This window comes from Aplysia californica, unplaced genomic scaffold (assembly GCF_000002075.1).
Source record: "Aplysia californica isolate F4 #8 unplaced genomic scaffold, AplCal3.0 scaffold00061, whole genome shotgun sequence".
In the NCBI taxonomy this organism is placed as follows: Eukaryota; Metazoa; Mollusca; class Gastropoda; order Aplysiida; family Aplysiidae; genus Aplysia; species Aplysia californica.
The window spans coordinates 1,230,442-1,237,081 of NW_004797331.1; positions in this window are offsets into that span (position 1 = coordinate 1,230,442).

The following is a 6,640-nucleotide window of genomic DNA, read 5'->3' on the forward strand; positions in this document are numbered from 1 at the left end:
TGACACCCACCCCTTGGCGCTCATGTGACCTTATGCAGTTGCGAGCGCCGTAAAACCCTCTACTATAAAAAATAAATTAAAAAATAGTCTACTTACAGCTGAACCGCTCGGCGCGAGGGCTGGTGCAACGCTAGCCAGCCAGGACATGGCTCGGAATCTATTTTTAAAATGAAAATAAGCAAATCTGCATTTCTCCGGTAATGAAATTTAGTGCTTATTTGTATTTATCTCAGTCTTGAAAATAATTAGACTCAAAATCAATGTCGCTGCGATTGTCTTCTATTAACCCTATCCGTACGCTGGGAGTCAATTTGTACCCCAAGGGTTGTATTCTTCACATTTTAGAATACTTCAAGTGAGAAGATCTCTTTGAAACTTTCAGTATTTCTCAAAAAATCATTTTGACAGACTGCTATGCAAAGTGTATGGATCGGATTAACAAGTAAATTTCCTCTTTGGAAAGAGGTGGCACAGAGTCGTATGGATGCGATAGTAAAACACGACGTACGGATAGGGATAATGTGAAGATGTTTGGTTTATTTGGTATTGTTTTATTATCTGTCCAACATCTGGTCTCATCCAATTAGCCGATTTCGCAGGTGATCCAAAAAAAACCAAAAAAAAAAAAACCAAAGCAACAATAACAACTGTACAACTTTAAAAAAATATTTTTTCCTTTACACTGAAGTTTTGTGTTTCAAATTTGTACACAACAAGTGGAAGTCAAAAGGAATTTATTTGATATTGGTTTTAGATAAATAAATCCACATGGTAGTTTTGCTCTACCAAGCGCGTAAAAAAAGCAACCCATTTTCGGCTATGTCCCCATTTTTGTAGCATGACGCACTAGTTCGCATAATTAGGCCTACAACAAAAAATCCCAACGATTGCGCCATATTGCAAACTACAGTAGTCTAACAGGCCAACATAAGTTTGCAGATAATTTTACTCAAGTTTCCTTTGCCAACTGAACTCATGGTTAAGATCAGTAAAGAGCAGAGAGCTTTTTGTAATGAACATTTCCTCACCACCAACTCATTTTGTAAGTTGCGCACAAGGTACGGAAATAATGTAGTGCCCTTAAGGCCTTCTTTTATGTCAAGGTTGGAAATGGTCCTTCAATTAGAACCTGTAGAGAAACAGAATTAAAAATTCATAGACAAAACGACCACTTAAGGTCAAAAACACACACCGTTTGCACCTCTTTAAACATCACAAGGGTGCAGAATTCAGTAGATGAGCCTCATGAGATGTCTGTCCGTAGACATTGTCTGCAGCAATGACTTTCCTACATCTCAACGGTCCGCATTCTCAAGGCAGATCTTCATCTACGAAGATTCTCAAAGCTCTCATGGGATAGCAATGTGTTCGTGATTCCTCGACCGTCTTGAAAAGCGTGAACATTTCCTCTATGACATGCGGTTCCCTGGCAAAGCCCATATTCACTTTTCATGTTATACATGTATCAAATTCACAAATGCTGTCTATTTGGGCAACCTTAGCCACCACCCCCCCCTTATTGTCTCTAGAAACAGCTCCATAATGTAAGGTGTTCAGTGTGTGTAGCTTTGAGTACTCATGGTTGAGTGGATCCTTGTTTTTGGCCGCCACTGAACACTACGAACGACGCGTAATGTTTCGAGTCCAAAGGAGGACATAATAATATAGGCCATTGGTTCCAGGAATTCCAGAATAAAAAAATAAAAAACTCTTTAGGAGAAAAGAAATATTGTTTAAAGGTTACAGTTATGGAAAGATTAAATTTTTAATATAAAAGGAAAGGAAAAAAACAAACCAATCATTTCATGGCTTTCCTTACAAGATCTTTTAAAATGGTGCATTTTGCATTTGTAGGTGGTTTTTATTAAAGCCATTTCCATTTTCGATAATAAGTTTCTTCTTTGTGAATTTAATGTCAAAATTCCTTCTAAATGAATTACAGGGTGATCCCAAAAAAACTTAACAACTTTTTTTCTAAATATCTCGCCCAAATGTCGTTCTAGAAAGATGAAATTTGGAACAAATAAACTTCATTCAAAAGGAATTTGTTTGACATAAAATCCATAAAGAAGTAACTTATTTTCAGAACGAAAAAAGAATTTAAAAAAAACACACCCCTAAACGCAAAATGCGCCAATTAAAAAAAAAAGACACTTTCACTAGAAAAGAGATGAGACGATTGATTTGATTTTTGTCTTCTTTTTCTCTATAACATTTAATTGTTCCAACCTTGTGACATTAAACAATATTTAACTTCTCTTAGGGAGTTAAGAAAAAAACATTTCTGTTCTGGATTTTCCAAAACATATGCTCCACATGTCCTCCTTTGGACTCCAAACATCTTTTAACGCGTCGTTTGAAATGCTCGATGACGGCCAAACACAGTTCCCGCGGAATGTTTCTCACTTCATCACGGATTGCTTGTTTCAGAATTTCAATGTTTATCAAACTGGTTTTGAAATATCCTGTCCTTCAGATAGCCCCACAAGAAAACGTTTAAAGGATTCAGGTCAGGAGAATGCGGAGCCCAAATGTGTTCACTTCTGCGACTGATCACAAGATCTTCAAAGTGGTCAGCTAGCCATGTCATTGATCTGACAGAAACTTGTGAGTTGGCCCCATCTTGCATGAACCACTGGTCTTGGCGATCCAAGTGCCGGTGTCTCCCCTGATCCGTCCAGAATTTCTTATGCATCTCGATATATTGGTCTGTGTTCACAGTTGCAACATGTCCGTCTGCGTCTTCAAAATAAAAGGACCCCCCAAACCATGAGTGCTTAAAGCCACCCACACTGTACACCTTTCAGCATGGAGTGGCTTCTGGAGACAGTAGGGGGTGGGTGGGATGCCCAATAGACAGCATTTTTGGAGTTTACATATCATGAAAGTTGAAAATGTGCTTCGTCACTGAACCAGATGTCATCTAAGAAACTCTCGCATTCTCCAAGACGGTCGAGGAACCACCGACACATTGCCATCTTCTGTCTCCGGCCAGTCTCGAGAAGCGTTTGCCTAACATGCATATGGTATGGGCGTAAGTTAAGATCTACCTTAAGAATACGGACTGTCGATGTGTATGAAAGTCATAGCTGAAGACATCGTCTGCGGAAAGATGTCTCATTAGATTCAGCGACTGATTTCTGCATCTTGACGATGTTTAAAGGAGTTTGAATGGTACGCATTCGACCTGAAGCGGTCGCATTTTCTGGATATTTTTTGTTTTGATTTTCTATACACACAAATTGACGTAACTTTTTTACCAAAGAAGGCTTTGATGGCATTTTAGCATTTTTCCCGTACCTTGTGCGGAACTTACAAAATTCAAAATGTCAGGGATTGTGATTTTGTGGAGAGATAATGTTCAATACAAAATGCGCTCTGCTCCTTATTAAACTGAACCATAATTTAGATAAACAAAAGGAACTTTAAAAAATAGTGTCAGCAAACTTCCGGTGGCCTGCTAGACTGCTGTAGCTTGCAATATGACGCAATTGTTACGGCATTTTGGGGTAATATGTAGTGGAGCGTAGTGTAATAAAAGGGGACAAAAGCAAAAAAATGGGTTGTTTTTTTAATGCGCATTATACTGTAGATTTAGTGGAATCATCTAAAATGAATATCAGTCAAATTCCCTTTGAATGAGGAATATCATGTTCAAATTTGAAGACGAAAGCTTCAGTGTGGAGGGAAATATTTACGAAAAAAGTTGTAAAGTTTTTTTTTTGATCACCCTGAATATAAGTTCCAAATTATAACGTTCTAGTATACATTTTATTCGATACATTTTTTAAAAGTTGTACAGCTTTTTTTTTTTGGATCACCCTGTATTTTGATAGATCAAGACGGCTACCATTTTTTTCATAGACTGGGAAGTATAACAATGATCCCTAATTTTTATGAGACAAAATGGTCACGCAATTTATCTATGATACTTACTACAGTAATGGAAAGCATCAATTTAAAGTTTACGAAATTTTGTCTCATTAATATCTGACGATCTCGATGCCATCCCTCAAAAGAAATGTTTGACATTTGAAACCACTCACTCATCCAACACATTACACTTCCAGGTATTTGGGGGGAAAAAAGAAAAGAAAACCAAAATCAGCAAAATGACAGGTTTGCAAATAGCTGCGAATGATGAGAACCGCTGTTAAAATTACCACCTCCATGAAGGGAGGTAACTGCCCAATCACCCCTCCCCTACAAAAAACCCCCACTCTTTTTTAAAAATTAAGTGGGTGATTGGTGGGTGTTCTGGGTGGTTGGTGGATGCTCTAGTGCTATTTGCTATTTCTTTCCTATCAAGCATCTAGCGTCCTTATCTCTTCTCTTTTTTTTTCGTTACTCTCTAATTTTTGGCACCTGCAAGACCTAATTGTGTTGCAAGTGCCGTAAACACTTACTGAAATTAAGGGCGCTCTGTTAGTCCAGGTGGTATCATGCTGGACTTCAAAGCAGGTGGCCTTGGTTTAAACCCCAGATTGGGCGTTCTTGAACTCTGGTCTTTGTGGAATTTTTCAAGGCTCTCAATCTATCTGGTTCGTCTTAACGGAGACAGACGTGGTCTCCTGTGGCCTAGAGGTTACAGTGTTCACCTCTTATTCAATAGGTCCCGGGTTTGAATCCGGATAGAGACGGAAAATTTTCTTCTTTAAAATGTTCCCCTTTCCCACCCTTTCCTGTTCTCTTACAATGTTCTGTCCTCTGCTTTCGTCTCCACTTTGTGCCCCCACCCCCTCACCCCCTTTGCCCACTCCTCTAGGCTCCTGAATCTTTCTGCAGCCTTTTGACTGCTTCTCCTTGGCTCCTTCTTTCTGCTGTCTTTCAACCCTGATCTTATGGTAGGCAAGCTATATGCCTCTCAGACAAGGGCAAATAATTTCGGAGGTCCCGTGTGCAAGTTGCGCTCGTTAAAAATCCCGTGGTGGTCCAAAATTGATAAGAGTAGGCTTCGGCCGCCACCCGGACGAAATTCAGAATTTCCTGGGTAGCCAGAAGCCAGAGGTGTGAAATTAGATTGACCAATACCTGCCGCCCTGATCGTACGGCCAGCCGAGAAGAGAGTTCCTCGAATCGTTGTTACATGATGGCAGTGAGGGGTGGAATGGGTGAGTGGGGCTAATGGTGGAAGCAAAGGAGATGTTTAAACGTTTCTTTCTTTAATAGGTCAAACAGTGGTCCAATGAAAGGCAAGCACTGGGGGAAATTGGATTAGAAGTAAGACTGACGCATGTCATTATCAGACAGGATACCAGTTGAGAGGTGTGAAGTTTTGACCACTGCTTGCCGATCGGGCAAGCGATCCTGGAACCCACCGGCTGGGCCTTTGACCCCCCCCCCCCAACCTCCATCTCCCCCTAAATTCCCCTGTCTAAGACGGAATTTTTTTCTGGCTCCCTTGCGATTCCGTCTTACACAGGTTCGACTGGTACATTGAAATATAAAAAATCGAATAACTTTTGAACTGATGGAGTCATCCTGGAAATTTTATTTTTCAAATTAGTTAAAAAGTGCAGTGGCCAGTGCAGTAAGCTCATTCTGTTGATTCTGTTTTCAACCCATAACATTCCATTTATTTGAAATTCTAACTAAACTGCATAGAAGTAACACCCAAACTACGTGGTGTCGGTTAGGCTACCGGACCCGTAACTGTGCCAGGCCGACGTCATGTCCTTGGGAAAGACACTTTACACGAATTTCCCATTTGGCTAGATCATTTCGGAGACGGACGTCAAACTCGGAAGTCCCGCCTCTTAAATAACCTAATAGTGTTGATAGGTGCGTTAAACTATTTCACCATTTCACACCAAAATTAGAAATCGACATTTCGCAAATGACTTGAATTAGCTGATTTCTTTAAAATCGCAAAATTCCTATAGTGTACAAAAAAAAAAACAACAACAACAAATACCAACTACTACTACTACTACTACTACTACTACTACTACTACTACTACTACTACTACTACTACTACCCCCAAAAAAAAAAGCAAACAAACAAAACCTGTTACACAGCAGTGACATACACAAACGTTGTCACAGTATTTACAGACTTGATTAACTTTGTTCCAGAAATTCTCGCAGCTTTTATGTTAAATGTGAGTTCCGCTCACAACAAAGGGCAAGATAGTGAGACGGGTGGTACAGTGGTACAGTACAAACGTTGTACAAATCATCAATAGTGCGGTTAAACAATAATTAATTGTAGCACAAGATATTGTCAAATATCTTCTCAAACTACCACATATTATACTCTCCAACTTTTGCAAAATGACTTGTATCAATTTGTCTCAATAGAATCTATTCAACCAGAAGTTGTTACGTGACATTGGAGTTGTAATTTTGCTACATTTGAAGTTTATTTGTTCACAATTGAATTCCCAATGTTTAATTGTATTTGAGGTTACTATCTGCCACTTAGAGTTGCAACTTAGCATTTGAAATTACAATATGTGGCAGTTGAAGTTATTATGTGGCATTTGAAAACACTATCCGTGTATTTGATCTAAAAAAAATCTATATATCTATATTTCGTGTATAAAAACACATGTACATCTCTCTCTCTCTCTCTCTCTCTCTCTCTCTCTCTCTCTCTCTCTCTCTCTCTCTCTCTCTCTCTCTCTCTCTCTCTCTCTCT